Raw genomic sequence first — 16652 nt, 5'->3', positions numbered from 1 at the left:
TATCCATTCCATCGCTTCTTATTTCTTTACATTCTACCTCATCATTGATATACAAAGCTACTCCACCACCTTTACCTTTTTTTCTGTCTTTCCTAAACAGCACATACCCTTCAATAGCTGTCGTCCAGTCATGACTATTATTCCACCATGTTTCTGTTATCCCTATAATATCTGGTTTCACTTCCTGCACCAGTAGCTCTAGTTTCTCCATTTTGTTACCTAGGCTCCTCACATTGGTGTACAAACATCTTAATTTTTGCTGTTTGGCCTCACTCACTTTCTTTACCGGATTAGGCACGGACATTCTACAGCCAGTAGAACCTATTAGACTGGTATCCACACTGCCCTTCCTCCTTATGTCCATTCTCCTACCCACAGCTGTATCTTTTCTTACTTTGTTTTCTTCCCTCTCAATGCTAAAATCCGGCGTGGAGATTATCTGGACATCTCCCAACCATCTCCCCCAAATTCCTAGTTTAAAGCTCTCTTAATCAGTTGTGCCAGCCTCCATCCTAGAAGTCTATTTCCTTCCCTACTCAGATGAAGTCCATCCTGAGAGAACTGTCCTCTGTCCCTGAATGCCTCCCAGTGGGCATACATCCCAAAGCCCTCCTTATAGCACACTGCCTGAGCCATCTGTTGATAGTCATAATCTTGTCACATCTTTGTTGCCCTTCGCTAGGAACAGGCAGAATCCCACTGAAGATCACCTGAGCCTCAATTTCCTTAAGCGTCTTCCCCAGCCTGGCATAGTCTCCCTTGATACGTTCCAGCAAGAATCTACTCGTACCATTTGTTCCCACATGAAGGACAATCAGTGGATTCTTCCCTGCTCCCTTTAGGATCCTTTTCAACCTCAGGTCCACATCCCGTATCTTAGCACCAGGAAGTCAGCACACCCTTCTATTCTCTGGATCATCTCTGGTTACAGGCCTGTCTATTCTTCTCAGTAAGGAGTCCCCGATCACGTAGACCGGTCTTTTCCTGGTGATGGTGCGATTCTCCTGTCTATCCCCTGTTCCCTCTGGCTGCAAGTTCTTTCCATTCCTATTCTCCCTTGTAAGCCTCTTCAACCCATTCTGTATCCTCCTAGGGCTCATATTTGGTGTTGTCTCCATTGACTCTTCCCCTTTTCCTATAGGACTAGCTGCTCTTCTCTCCTTCCTTGCCATTCCACCTTCAGTGACCATCTGCTGAGCTCCTTCTTCATTTTCCAACTCTGCAAACCTTTGTATTGACTCAGCAAGGGCATGTGACCAGGCCACATGACTTTGGACTCCATTTTCCACTGGTTTGTGGAACCAAGTTTGAAACAAAGGGTTCCCACCATATGATAAAGCTATATAAGGCAGGGAGTGACGTCACTGGTTGTTCTTCACTCCCCACACAAGAGGACTCCTGAAAACGCCTGAGGAACAAAGACTGAACTGGGCAAAGTGCTGGACCCAGGCTAAAAAGATTTCTAGCCGGTGTATGGAAGACCAGGGGATCCCAAGCTGTAAAGCAAATGCAGCTCATGCCTTAAGAATCTGCAGCCTGCTTGTATCATCAGTCAGGGTGAGAGATTGTTAATTCAAATCATATCCTCCTAGTATGTTACGCTTAGTTTGCATTTTTGAAGTGAAGTGCTTGGAAATCTTAGCTCAAGGGGCTGGGGTTGTTGAATTTCCTCTCCTCATTGAGGGAGGGGCAAACTTTATGAGCTGACTTTGTGCAAATCTCTGTGCAGTGTAAGACAGTACAATTTTGATTTTATACTCCAGAGGGGAGGGTGCATGCCTTGGGAGCTGGGAAACTGGTTGGTGTCTGCTGGTTGCACTCAGGTAGCCCAGTTTGAGTGAGTGGTGCCACCTGCTTTCGTAGTCAGTGATAACAGGGCCTGGAAGAGGCTGTTGTTTCTCCAACCTACGGAAGCAGTGTGAGCAGGACCAGCCCAACTGAGTGGTTAGAGAGGTGCAGCAGTTTCTCACGGCTCCCAGACTGCACCCCAGGGGTGAGAACCATCACACCAGTATTCTGCCTTTTATAATGCCCCCTCTGATTGCTGGTGTCCTGGAACTTCAGTCCCCAGAAAACAAATGGTTCTGATTTATCTGCATTGTTATGGAATGTTTGTGGTTTTTTCAGTCACGGTTGTTAAAGTTCATCCAAGAGGTTGCCAGCCCAAGGTAGCAATCTAAAGGCTGCTTTTGAATGGTTTTATTCCCACATTTTCTGTTCTCGCTAAATAAAGAAAAGTTTTTTTCCATTCTGACAAGACTGCAAAACACACACATTCTAGCCAATTCTGAACCTCCTAAGGAGATATACCAGACCTCACTTCAGTCCCCGGAAAAATCATGGAGCAGGTCCTCAAAGAATCCATTTTGAAGCACTTGGAGGAGAGGAAGGTGATCAAGAACAGTCAACATGGATTCACCAAGGGCAAGTCATACCTGACCAACCTGATTGCCTTCTATGATGAGATAACTGGCTCTGTGGATATAGGGAAAATGGTGGATGTGATATATCTTGACTTTAGCAAAGCTTTTGATAACGATCTTCCATGGTATTCTTGCCATCAAGTTAAAGAAGTATGGATTGGATGAATGGCCTATAAGGTGGATAGAACGATGGCTAGATTGCCGGGCTCAATGGGTAGTGATCAATGGCTCAATATCTAGTTGGCAGCTGGTATCAAGCGAAGTGCCCCAGGAGTCGGTCCTGGGGCCGGTTTTGTTCAACATCTTCATTAATTATCTGGATGATGGGATGAATTGCACCCTCAGCAAGTTTGCAGATGACACTAAGCTAGGGGGAGAAGTAGATATGCTGGAGAGTAGGGATAGGGTCCAGAGTGACCTAGGCAAATTGGAGGATTGGGCCAAAAGAAATCTGATGAGGTTCAACAAGGACAAGTGCAGAGTCCTTCACTTAGGAAGGAAGAATCCCATGAACCGCTACAGGCTGGGAACGAACTGGCTAAGCAGCAGTTCTGCAGAAAAGGACCTGGGGATTACAGTGGACGACAAGCTCGATATGAGTCAGCAGTGTACCCTCGTTGCCAAGAAGGCCAATGACATATTGGGCTGTATTAGTAGGAACATTGCCAGCAGATCAAGGGAAGTGATTATTCCCCTATATTCAGCACTGGTGAGACCACATCTGGAGTACTGTGTCCAGTTTTGGTCCCCCCACTACAGAAGGGATGTGGACAAATTGGAGAGAATCCAGCGGAGGGCAACAAAAATGTTTAGGGGTTGAGGTACATGACTTACAAGGAGAGGCTGAGTGAACTGGGGTTATTTAGTCTGCAGACGAGAAGACTGAGAGGGGATTTGATAGCAGCCTTCAATTAGCTGACAGGGGGTTCCAAAGAGTATGGAGCTAGGCTGTTCTCAGTGGTGGCATATGACAGAACAAGAAGCAATGGTCTCAAGTTGCAGTGGGAGAGGTCTAGGTTGGATATTAGGAAACACTATTTCATTAGGAGGATGGTGAAGCAATGGAAAGGGTTACCTGGGGAGGTGATGGAATCTCCATCCGTAGAGGTTTTTAAGGCCCAGCTTGACAAAGCCCTGGCTGGGATGATTTAGTTGGTGTTGGTCCTGCTTTGAGCAGGAGATTGGACTAGATGACCTCCTGAGGTCTCTTCCAACCCTAATATTGTATGATTCTATGTAAATTATCCATTAATAAGAAAGAAAGAATGCTGAGGAGTACAAATATCTTAGAATTTTCTCTCATTCTTCTTGCCAACTCCCCAAACTGCTTTGCTATATCCAAGAAGCAACAGTTGCAAAGAAGAGCAAGAGGCTGAATCCTTTGTTTGGATTCAGACCTTACAAGAGTTATCCATGCCTTCATCACCTTGAAGCTGGATTATTGTAGAGCACTCTGCATAGGACTGGGCCTTCAAGCCGTTCCTAAATTGCTGCCAGTGCAGTTTTACAAGAATTATTTCATGCAGAGACTAAATTCCATCCACTGCAGTGGGTACCAGCTAATTTCCAGGTTAAGTTTAAGATGCTGCTTTGACCTCAGTAGACCCAAATGATTTCAATCCAAGCCATCTGAAAGACTGCCTCTCTCCTTCTACGAGAAATATTGTGAAGGATGTAATTTTTTTAAAAAAGTTATTTTCTTATGTTAATTGATCTATTAAGAAATCTGAATGCGCATGAATGAACGGGTGTTCCATCTACTGAACATTTTTAGGGGGAGGCCCAATATTAGAAAAATAAAACAAAATAATTAAATTAAAAGCTGATAGTTACATCATTATGTAGATAAATACAGCAGCCATTATGTGCTTCAGACACCTGAGAATGCAAAACCTTTTCACTGAGAGATGGTACAATGCACAAAACTTTGAAAGTTATCACATTAAAAAGTGACTTTTAATTCCACCTGGACAGTCACTAGACACAGGTAGAAGGGGCCTCAGTTTAAGGCCAAGCATGATTCCTATTACAATTTAGCATTCCTTAGAGCAGGGGTTCTCAAACTGTGGGTCGTGACCCCTCAGGGGAGTCATGAGGTTATTACGTGGGAGGTCGAGAGCTGTCAGCCTCCTCTCCAAACCCTGCTTTGCCTCCAGCATTTATAATAGTGTTAAATATTAAAAAATGTGTTTTTACTTTTTAAGCGGGGGGGTGGCGGGGTCAGACTCATAGGCTTGCTGTGTGAAGTGGGTCACCAATACAAAGTTTGAGAACCACGCCCAAGAGTTTCAGCTTTTGGATGGAGCGCCTGTTTCGAAAGCTATGCTTGGGTGCAAGCTCACACAAAACCGAAGAAAACTGTTGTACAGACCCCTGTGAATCAAAACTGTGGGAATTCACACAGTTCTGCTTATGCAGCTAAGTCCTATGAGGGCAAGACTGAGCGCAGGAGTTAAACTCATGACCTCTAAGCCCTGAAACAAGTGTGTCACCAGCTCAGCAACATTAATGTGAAACAAGACAACGATTTCACTCAGTTTGTTGCTGCTCCTAAAAGTAAACATATTTACCCGCACTATTTTCAGCTTAGATAACTAGGCCGTGCAGAATAATGTCTGTATTTCTGGCAGAGTTTTAGTGGATTGGGCAGGCACTCAAACCAAATCATATGAATTCTCCACAGAAAAATTCAAAACCAGGAATACTTCATCACCCACAAATTTCTAATTTTTACTCAAGGAAATCAAGTACACAGGATCCAAGGGTTCCGTAAACATAAGCAACCTGATTCTCCTCTGACTTGCACTGGCTTGATGCTGTTATAAATCCATTGACTTCAGGGATATTATTCCTGATTTACACAGCTTTTTTTAAGTGCCTGGAGAATCAGAGCTACAAGTATCTGCTACTTTAAAGCCATACAAATTCTAAATATAGTGCTCTTGTAACTATTGCACTTATATATTTTGTGACAAGCATGCTGCACACACTTAGTATCAAAACATTATTTTAAAAACATGTATATCTAAAAAATGGTGTATTTGAAAAGGACTTGGGGGTGAATGGGAGAGTAAAATTTACCAGAAAGATCTCAGCAGAAATACAAATCTTCTGTGGAAAAATCTTCATGTCCTTAATGTGCCAAGAAACTTTTATAATTGCACCATGTCTTTTTTCAGCATCTGATTGTCACTAACTAAAATCCAGCTCCAATTATATTTTATTGGAAGCAATTTCATGTTTATAGATCAAGAACCCTTTAGAACTGGACCATAAAAATAAAATAAAAAGTATCGACTGAGGTTTGAATTTCTAAATGTGTTTGAATTATAGTAGAAAAAGATCGGAAGGAGTGAGTGAGACAGGTTGTGTTTAAAATACTCACCACAGAACCCAGCAGTTCAAACCAGTGCCTTGGAAATATCCATCTGTCTCGGACAATTCAGGGGGGTGGGAATGAAATACCAGGAGGTTATTGAAGAAGGGAGAACTGCCACCTCTTCTTTCAGTGTAAGCTAATATTATCAGGAGTAACAATCAAACCCCAAACCTATTCCTTCTCTTTTACCTTGGGAGATTGAATCCCCACAGCTGACATTGGGAAAAGGGGAGGAAGATACTATTGCCTCTTTTAACACTAGCGTTCCAGTCTGACCCTATGCTGAGAGAAGTAAACGTCTCAGGCCTTACAGGTTCATGTTACAGTGGAGGAGACATCAGTAATGCTAAGTCTGGTTAACTTCAAAAAGGGGAACAACACAAAAATGAGGAGGCTAGTTAAGCGGAAATTAAAAGGAACAGTCACAAGAGTGAAATGCTGCATGGAACATTTTAAAAACACCACAATAGAGGCTCAAAATATATGAATACCCCAAATAAAAAAAAAACTGTAAGAGGACCAAAAAACTGTCACCGTGGTTAAACAGTACAGTAAAAGAGGTGTCGAAACAAAAAGACATCTTTTAAAAATGCAATTCAAATCCTATTGAGGAAAACAGAAAAGAGCATAAACTCTGGCAAGTCAAGTGTAAAAGTATAATTAGGCAGACCAAAAGAATCTGAAGAGCAACTAGCAAAAGACACAAAAATAAGAGTAATTTTTATAAAGCACATCAGAAGGAAGAAGCCCACCAAACAATCAGTGGAGCCACTGGACGATCAAGGTGCTAAAAGAGCACTCAAGAAAGACAAGGCCATTGCATAGTAGCTAAATTAATTCTTTGCTCTGGTCTTCACTGCAGAGAATGTGAGGTGGATTCCTATACCTGAGCCATTCTTTTTAGGTGACAAATCTGACGAATTGTCCCAGATTGAGTTATTAATAAAGGAGGTTTTGGAACAAATTGATAAATTAAATACTATTAAGTGACCAGGACCAGATGGTATTCCCCCAAGGGTTCAAAGGAACTCACATATAAAATTTCAGAACTAAGTGTGAAAAGAAAAGGAGTACTTGTGGCACCTTAGAGACTAACCAATTTATTTGAGCATGAGCTTTCGTGAGCTACAGCTCACTTCATCGGATGCATACCGTGGAAACTGCAGAAGACATTATATACACACAGAGACCATGAAACAATACCAGTTTCCACGGTATGCATCCGATGAAGTGAGCTGTAGCTCACGAAAGCTCATGCTCAAATAAATTGGTTAGTCTCTAAGGTGCCACAAGTACTCCTTTTCTTTTTGCGAATACAGACTAACACGGCTGTTACTCTGAGAACTAAGTGTGGTATGTGACCTATTTCTTAAAATCAGCCTCTATACCAGATGACTGGTGAATAGCTAATGTAACGCTGATTTTTAAAGAAGGCTCCAGAGGCGATCCTGACAATTACAGGCTGGCTAGCCTAACTTCAGTACCAGGCAAATTGGCTGAAATTATAGTAAGAACAGAATTATCAGACACATAGATGAACATGGTATGTTGGGGAGCAGTCAACACAGCTTTTGTAAAGGGAAATCATGCCTCAACAATCTGTTAGAATTCTCTGAGGGAGTCAACGAGCATGTGGACAAGGGTGATTCAGTGGATACAGTGTACTTGGACTTTCAGAAAGCCCCCACCAAAGGCTCTTAAGCAAAGAAGGAAGTCATGAGATAAGAGAGAAGGTCCTCTCTTTGTTCAGTAACTGGTTAAATTATAGGAAACAAAAGGCAGGAATAAATTATCAATTTTCACAGTGGAGAGAGGTAAACAGCAGGGCCCTCCAAGGATCTGTCCTGGGACCAGAGCTGTTTAACATATTCATAAATAATCTGGAAAAAGGACAGGTTTCAGAGTAACAGCCGTGTTAGTCTCTATTCGCAAAAAGAAAAGGAGTACTTGTGGCACCTTAGAGACTAACCAATTTATTTGGATGCATATGTATCCAATGAAGTGAGCTGTAGCTCATGAAAGCCTATGCTCAAATAAATTGGTTAGTCTCTAAGGTGCCACAAGTACTCCTTTTCTTTCTGGAAAAAGGAGTACACAGGGAGGTGACAAAGTTTGCAGATGATACAAAATTACTTCAGATAGTTAAGTCTGAACCAGACTGCAAAGAGTTACAAAGGGATCTCACAAAACTGGGTGTCTGGGCAAGAAAATGGCAGATGAAACTCAAGCTTGATAAATGCAAAGTAATGCACATGGAAAACATCATCCCAACTATACATACAAAACGATGGGATCTAAGTTAGCTGTTACCACTCATGAAAGATCTTGGAGTCACTGTGTATCGTTCTCTGAAAACATCTGCTCAATGTGCAGTGGCAGTCAAAAAAGCTAAATGAATGTTAGGAACCATTAGGAAAGAGATAGATTGTAAGAGAGAAAATATCATAATGCCACTGTATAAATCCATGGTAAACCCAAACTTTGGATGCTGAATGCAGCTCAGGTCACCCCATCTCAAAAAAGAGATTAGAATTGGAAAAAGTACAGAGAAGGGCAACAAAAATTATTAGGGGTACGAACAGTTTCCATGAGGAGAAATTAAAAAGGTTAGGACTGTTCAGCTTAGAAAAGCGATGATTACGGAGGGATATGATAGAGGTCTATAAAATCATGACTGGTGTGAAGAAAGTAAACAAGGAAGTGTTATTTACTCCTTCTCATAACACAAGAACTAGGGGTCACCAAATGAAATTAATAGGCAGCAGGTTTAAAACAAACAAAAGGAAATATTTTTTTCACACAATGCACAGTCAACCTGTGGAACTTATTTGCCATGTCATGTCATGAAGGCCAGAAGCATAAGCGAGTTCAAAAAAGAATTAGATAAGTTCATGGAACAGAGCTATCAATGGCTATTAGCCAAGATGGTCAGGGATGCAACCTCATGCTCTGGGTGTCCCTAAACCTCTGACTGCCAGAAGCTGGGACTGGATAACAGGGGATTGGTCACTCATTAAATTGCCCAGCTCTGTTCACTCCTTCTGAAGCATCTGGCACCGGCCACTGTCAGAAGACAGGATACTGGATTAAATGGACCAGTGGTCTGATTCATTATGGCCATTCTTTTGTTCTTATGGGTATGTTCTAAATGTAACTTATACACCAGTCCTGGAACAGAGGCGGTCAAACAGCATATAGGCAATCCCTTCTTCCAGGAATCTGAGTCCCACAGCAGTGCCTGGTCCCCAGAAATCAACTTTGCCTCAGAAATTGACTCCAAACAGAGACTAAGGCAGAGAGCAAACTCTCCACCTATTCACATAGCTCCCTCCCCAAGGATCACTGCCTCTACACAGAACCTTGCATAACAACAGCTAACAACAACAGAGCATGATGTGACTAAGTGGGAATGTTCTTAATGTTTTCTCTGAATACTTTGTGGGTGCCTCAGTTTCCCCTAGGCATTTCTTAAGTATCTAGGTGGTGGGGTAAGGGTGTGTGATTGTTGCAGAGCCCTAGAGGGCCATGATGCTCTCTGCACAGAGAATGGCTGACACCCTGTCTCCTGGCAACTGATGGCCTGGGCCCCTCCTCTGCAAAGGTGCCAACTGAAGGGGTTGGAGAACGAAGAGATCAGGTGGCCTACTGGCCTGGGAAAGACACAAAGGCCAGAGGAGGGGCAGGAGAGTTTCAGTTTGGAGCTGGCTGGGAAATGGGGCTCTGGCCTCCCTGCCCCACAAGGCAGACCTGACTGCGGGGTCCTGTCCTCTGTACCTACAAGTCTGTTTTAGACCATGTTCCTGTCGTCTAATAAACCTTCTGTTTTACTGGCTGGCTGAGAGTCACGTCTGACTGTGGAACTGGGGTGCAGGACCCACTGGCTTCCCCCAGGAGCCGCGCCTGTGCGGACTCACTGTGGGAAGCGCATGGTATGGAACGGGATGCTGAATGCTCTGAGGGCAGACTCAGGAAGGTCGAAGCTGGCTGAGCTTCTTGCCCTGGAGACAATCTGCTCACAGAGAGGAGGCTCCCCCAGAGTCCTGACTGGCTTTGTATGCAATAGTTCCAGAGCATTGCCGGGTGATTCTGTGACACATGTCTTCCCCAGATTGAACATTTGCTTGCATGTTCAAAAGAACTTGGAAGACTGTGTAACAGTGCCACCTTTAACAGCCTGCCATGACAATACGCACCAAGACCTGGCTTCTTCCTACACCAGAGCCAGAAGGGAGTAGGTCATATCATAATCTGTCTTTCTGTGCTCATGCCACTATTAATTATCTGACATCTGCAGCCACTTGCGTGAGAAGAAATATGTTTTTTACTGATTAATTCTATAGTCTTTAACATTTACAGAAATGGTTTGAGGACTAAGGCCCTGATTCATCACAGTGTTACTCCAGTTCTTTTCCAGTGTGACTCCATTAAGTCTTCTTTGCATTTGAATATTCTGGCTCAGTTGCAGGGGTGTGTTATGACTTCTCTATAAAAAGCCTTTTCTATTTCCAACAGAAGATATTCCACGTTGTTGCAACTTCTTTTACAATTGTAAAAGCAAAATGTTCCCCCTCCCACCCATCCCCCTGCGTTTCTGTCTTAATGCTTTGTAACAGGCTTGAACAAGACAAACATCCTTCACAGGGATAAAGAGAACTCTTTGAAAGATTCACCTTTTGTTTGGAGTTTTGATGTAGGGTCAAAGAAATATTTCACCACAAACTTTCCAAAAACTCACAGCATTACAGAAAAGTACCTCTGTAATACACATTTAGGCTACATTGGAGTCGGCCTGCAGTAATTTTACCTAATGATAAAATTAAACATGCAACTCCTCAGTTGGGTTATCTATAGAAGCCCCCAGTGCTTTTTCAGACAGACAAGTTTCAATAAACACCATGTCAGTTCTTGTTTATAGAATTAAAAGAACTTTCTTTCTATTCTTTCTTTAAACATACCATTTTAAAGGGCTCTTTGATGTGTTTTTCTGCTTAACAGCAAAGACCCTGGAGGGAATTCAATAAAGACTCCATTTAGATCCATAATGCGGCACTGTTCACACTGTAAGTGAAAGCTGTTTATGCTACTACCTTCCATTTTCAGGGAACAAAAAAAGTAGGCCTAATCAAGGACAGATCTCCCCCATCACACGATATGGGTCACCGGAAGGCCAGGACTGACAATTCAGCCGTGATACACGTTTGCATGGCAGAGGGGAACAAATCCCCCACCTTGCTGTCTTAAGCAGGGAATGGGTCAGTTTTGCACTCCTGTTCCCAGTGCATTTCCACATGCTCTCATGCACCTCTGCCTTTCCCTGTGAAGTCACAAGGTAGAAAATGCTAAGGCATAACTTTTGGAGGCACAGTGTAAGGACTGCCTGGAGAAGTGGCTTGCAGAGCAGTGACAACGCAGCATTGATCAGATACTGTATAGGCACTGTGCTGAGCATAGCAAGGAGGGTTTTCACTCAGCAAAGGAACTGATTTTGTTTGAGCCGGAAACACTCTCAACAAGACACAGGTAAATGAGGTTTATAGCTAACTGAATCAAAGGGACAAATGTATTTCATGACTGCAAAGATCCAGGGATCCTTTTTTATTATATTGTTTTGTCTGTAGGGGTAAAAAAAACAGCCCTATGCTATTCCACTGTGTAATTACTTCCATTTTCTTTAAGCAATTTAACCTCACTTGAACCCCTCTGACTACTGTACAGGACAAAGCCAAGTGACTTTGATGAGATCAGTCCAGCAATAATAATAAGCTCTTTGGGGGCTGTAAACCTCTTTACCTTCAAAAGAGAGAGAGAGCGACGGATGGCTCCTCCAAACTGCTTGTGTTCTATGATTGATAATGAGCACTTTCTCCCTCCTGCTTCTCTCTGTGTGCATGTGTGAAGGCTGACTTAACCTACTGGGAGGTGGAAGGAGATTGCCTCAGGGCACAGTAGGGTTCCAAGCCACAGTAAGGAATATCATTGTGTGGACAAACATTGGGGCAAAATGCCACCTTCAGTGTTTCGAAAACCGAAGACAGCATTTTGCCGGTTCATTAATCCAATGAATTTGGGGTCAGGTCTTCTGCTCGTGTAAATGATATCAATGGGTCTGCTGCAGTTTCCACAGTATGCATCCAATGAAGTGAGCTGTACCTCACGAAATCTCATGCTCAAATAAATTGGTTAGTCTCTAAGGTGCCACAAGTACTCCTTTTTATTTTTGCGAATACAGACTAACACGGCTGTTACTCTGAAACCTATCAATGGGTCTGTGCCCATTTACACCAGCCAAGATATCTTAGCTGCATTCAGATTTACATTTGGGTGACTTTAACTCTTTGGAATTTAGAGTTTTTCCATGCAAATTACCTGCTCTCCCGATGGCTTCTGAGAATTCTAAACCTTTGGAACACTCAACGCTCCATCACCACATGTGGAGCACTTCAAAGAACAGATCATGCAGTTTCTTAATATCAAAGGCAAATTTAAAAATAAATGCAGGTTAAGCCACAATAAGGATTCTTTTTTCGCCTGTTTTACACTAACAAATTACATGTAGCTGATGTGAATATGCTACTGCCATTGGTTAAAGGTCGAATGGAGGCTTTTCAAACCAGTGCTCAGTACTGAAGTATGAATCTGAAAATGCACCTGTTCACTAAAGTTTTAAAATCCAGACATTGATTACTGGTGTGGGGGTTCCCTAGTACTCAGACACCGAGTAAAGAACTCCAAATTTTTGCTCTGAAAACTTACCAGTGACCCTATCCCAGAGTATATATCAGCTGAGCCAGCTATACAATACAGGAAATTAATGGGATCCTAGAGGGATTTTCCAGATCTTAACATGGCTTCTCAACAGAAAAGACAACAAAATACCAGTAAAAATATATTTTTCATAAACAACAAAAATGCAATGTACTACGTATTTCCTATGTCATAATCTGAGCATGTTATTTACTTGCTTTAATGACTCGTAGGACAGGAGATGAATGAAGCAATTTTCAGCATAGATTGTTTTCCCTGTCTCACACAAATGGTGGATGGATATGCAATAGAATATGCATATAAAAATTGACTGCTATCTCAGATGCTCATGACTTCTTAAGTCTTTTTAAAAGCCCAGATATAAGGATTTTCATAGATCATTATTACCTTTTTTGGCAGCAGAATCAGTGTGTTATACTATTTTATGGTATTTACTGCTATCTTGATAATAAAATACACATTTTTAAAAAGTGGGTATTGCAATTCCCAGAGAGTTCTGCAAGGTTTTTGGATGGAAGCCATGTGGGCATAAGAAGAACTAAAAGACCTGCAGGGTGCAAGGTATCAATCTCTCTCCACATAAATCTGAATCAGTAATTGTACAGAGGTTAGACAAATTCATCTCCTGTATAACTCTGTAGTACACAGTGGAGTTACATCAGGGATGAATTTGCCCCAAAGTGTGGGTGTTCATAAAAGACAGAATTCCAGAAGAAGCACTCATGAGGTGCACAAGGAACTAGAATTTTCCACTAATAAATACCTGAAAAATTAACCAGGATCTGAGATTTTAAATAGTAATTTGGCTGCAACTGTCAACTGTCTTCAAAACATGGTGACACTTGATAACTCCTTTGATCCTTATGGTACTAAACATCCTTTCATGGATGTAACGTATAGCGAGTTAGCATACTGGATGAAAAATAAATGTCTTTCAATTGCTATTAAAGTACAGCTGCTCCCAAATCCAGCATGTTAGTGTAAATATTTTTCATAAACATATCCAAATGAGTTCACTTCAAACGTTTCTGGCATCCTTGGTCCAGTTCTCTTTTCTCGGGACATGACTACAATCCACTGAAGTGCTTGTGTCCTACACTGAGAACTAAGTTACAGGATATTTTCATTTCAGTTTCATGAAATCTGAAATGAATGAAACTTGCATGATTTCCTCCCCTCCTGTCCCTCCCCCCACACTCTTCAACCACAGATCCATCTCCCTAGTTTGCTCTAGGACTTGCCTTACATATACTGCTGAGGATGGTGGAGAGCAGTGGTGGACAACCTGCGGCCCACAGGCCACATATGGCCCATCAGAGTAATCCGCTGGCAGGCCGCCAGACAGTTTGTTTACATTTGCACGGCTGCCCACAGCTCCCAGTGCCCACAGTTCGCCGTTCCCGGCCAATGGGAGCTGCGGGAAGTGGTGGACAGCACGTCCCTATGGCCCACGTGACCTCCCACAGATCCCATTGGCCTGGAACGGCAAACCGTGGCCACTGGGAGCTGCGGGCGGCCGTGCAAATGTAAACAAACTGTCCGGCGGCCTGCCAGCGGATTACCCTGATGGGCCACGTGCAGCCCACGGGCTACAGGTTGCCCACCACTGGTATAGAGACTGCAACTCTCTGTCAACATTTTTGTGGGGACATTAATTTGACCTGTTCCCCTATTTGGTTATCTGTGACTCTGGTAAATTTGCCTGCTGGCTCCTAATCCAATCAAGAGAATCTTCTGGGGCAAACAATGTACCTTCTTCCACTGCTGCCTGCTCCACACTGAACCTTACTCCACACTGCTTTATGTAATGAAACAGGGTGGTAAATTCTAAGACCCTACCCAGGGATCCAGGGATTTTCATAGTGCCAATTGGTTGAGCTCTGCATAGAGATGCAGAGGTATTTTAGTGAGTCGTTCTGATTGCAATGCCTGGTGGCTGAGGCAGGCTAGGGGGCAATCCAGAGCAGTAGTCAAGGGTATGTGAGTGGTCAGGCAGCCGGCAGGTCAATCCATATAAGGCAACCTGGGCAATGGTCGGTGCTCTCATGGGGTCAGTAGCTGAAAGACCCAGTCCACGGAGCGGAGTCAGTGGGATTTTTTGCAGGGGGGAAGGGGAAGAGCCAATAGTTGCCTATATAAGACAAAGCCTCTAATATCAGGATGGTCCCAATAATATCAGGATGTCTGGTCACCCTGTGGAGGAAAGGCACAACCAGCAGGGAAAGGTCTGTTGCTCAGACAGCTTCCTCTTCCTGTGAGGGCCATTATATAGTCCAGGTACCTAGTGAGAGTGCGGCCTGTCCATCCAATCAGGGGCTTGGTTTCTGTGGGGCTGTAGGCCTTTAGCACTAGGGCTATTGATCAGTGTGCTGGTTTAGTGCATTGCCGTGGTGCAGAGGCTAAGGATGCCACTGGTGGGCCTGGGTTCAATATTGGAGTCCTGATACTGAGGTTAGATTGTAGAACCCTAATTAAATCCCCCCAAAAAAGTGTCTCTGGTAGAGGGAGCTAGGGGCAGAGATGAAAAGACATTGTAGGAAAACCCTAGAAACAGCCTACCTTGAGGAGAAGACTCAGAGTGAGTTTTATGTTCTATTATTTGAGTTACCAAACCTCAGAAAGGAGGGAAGTCTGGACTTTATATTTTGTTTATTCACCAGCAGGATGGGAACTCACTCAATCTGCTCACATGCAGGATGGGGAAAAGGTATGAGGAAGGAGAGACCCAGCCATTTAGAGGTTTGTGTGACTCCCACAGTGTTACAAGCTACCTGGTACATCCTACAGTAGTGGCCTTGTCCTAGATGTCAAACCAGCTCCTGCAGATCAGGGTTGGGAATCTCATCCCTGGGCTCACACCTTTTGTGTGTCCTTTTTCTAAGTGTACATTCTGTTTGCTTGGGTGCACTATTTTGTTGGATTTAATTTTACTTGTGGATCCATGAAATGGAGAACTTTCAAATCAGACATATGCACGGAAACAATCTTCCCATCTTTCCAGGACAGAGCAAGTTCTAATAAGCATTTCAGTACCAACTCAGGTCAATTATTGGTTTGAATTAGTACTCCCACAAGCTGTAACATTCTTTACCTGCAGCCAAGTGGAACTCAGACAGGAACATAATTCTTTCCTGTCTTTGAAAACCATCAAAGGAACCAATTCCAGCCCAAATTTACAACCAAAATCCTCATTGATCACTATAAACCAGTTGTAGACAACAGCACACATGGGGGACAGGGAGTTATGGAAAGTTATACTTTCTCCAGAGAGTTGCACTTGGTGATCAATGAGACTGAATTCCACTGTAATAGGAAAGTAATGCAGCAAATTTCTTATTTCAGTATTCATTTTGTGGCACAGTATATATTAAGCAACAAAGTCTGTCTATGAGCCAGGTTCAGCCCTCGGTTACATCTGATTTGAGGGGGTCACACAGGTGTAAAGAAGACAGAATCTGGCAATCTCTACATTGAAACTTAATTTAAATAACACCTCTTTACAAAAGTATCTTAGGTCTGCATTACATAGTTTCCATATTGACTGAAAAGCTATTTTCAAACATGAATTCCTTTCCTTGATCTGATCCACATTGTAAAGCCAAACAAAAGGATTTTTTTTTCAAAAATACCTAGCAAATTAAAGCATTTGTTTCAAGAGTATCCCAAGTTTACTGCGATAATAACAAAGTGGCATTCAGCATAGTGTACTATGCTGGACTAAAGCCACAACATACTGTACTCCAGACGCGCAATGATGGGTTGCCATTATTGTACCATACACTGGAATGCAAAATGAAGATTTATTCCGAAGCCGAAAGAACTCCTGTAACTATATCCCTTGAAGTCAAAAACTGGGAGATGGCATATGGTTAGCATACTTTTTTTTGTTTTATTTTTAAACTTGTTTGTGAGCTATAAATGCACAGGATTCTGAACCCTATAATGAAAACTGGTTTGAAACATCAGCAAGGCCGGCCAAGTTAAGGCGATATCTAATTATCTTGTTACCTAAGACCTCTTCTATTCAGGAAAGCATTGGGATGTAAGCACATGCGTAAGTGGTTTCCTGAATATGCTCAGACATG

General features: G+C 42.8%; 1 protein-coding gene across 1 annotated transcript in view; it reads right to left on the bottom strand.

Annotated features, from left to right (window-relative positions):
• SEMA3A (semaphorin 3A) overlaps positions 1-16652 on the bottom strand; it is a 289689-nt gene that overhangs the window by 241971 nt on the left and 31066 nt on the right. The window lies entirely within an intron of this gene.

The sequence above is a fragment of the Caretta caretta genome, chromosome 1 (genome assembly GCF_965140235.1).
Source record: "Caretta caretta isolate rCarCar2 chromosome 1, rCarCar1.hap1, whole genome shotgun sequence".
In the NCBI taxonomy this organism is placed as follows: domain Eukaryota; kingdom Metazoa; phylum Chordata; order Testudines; family Cheloniidae; genus Caretta; species Caretta caretta.
Note: the sequence above shows the minus strand (reverse complement) of the source record. Positions and strands in the feature narration are given on the sequence as shown.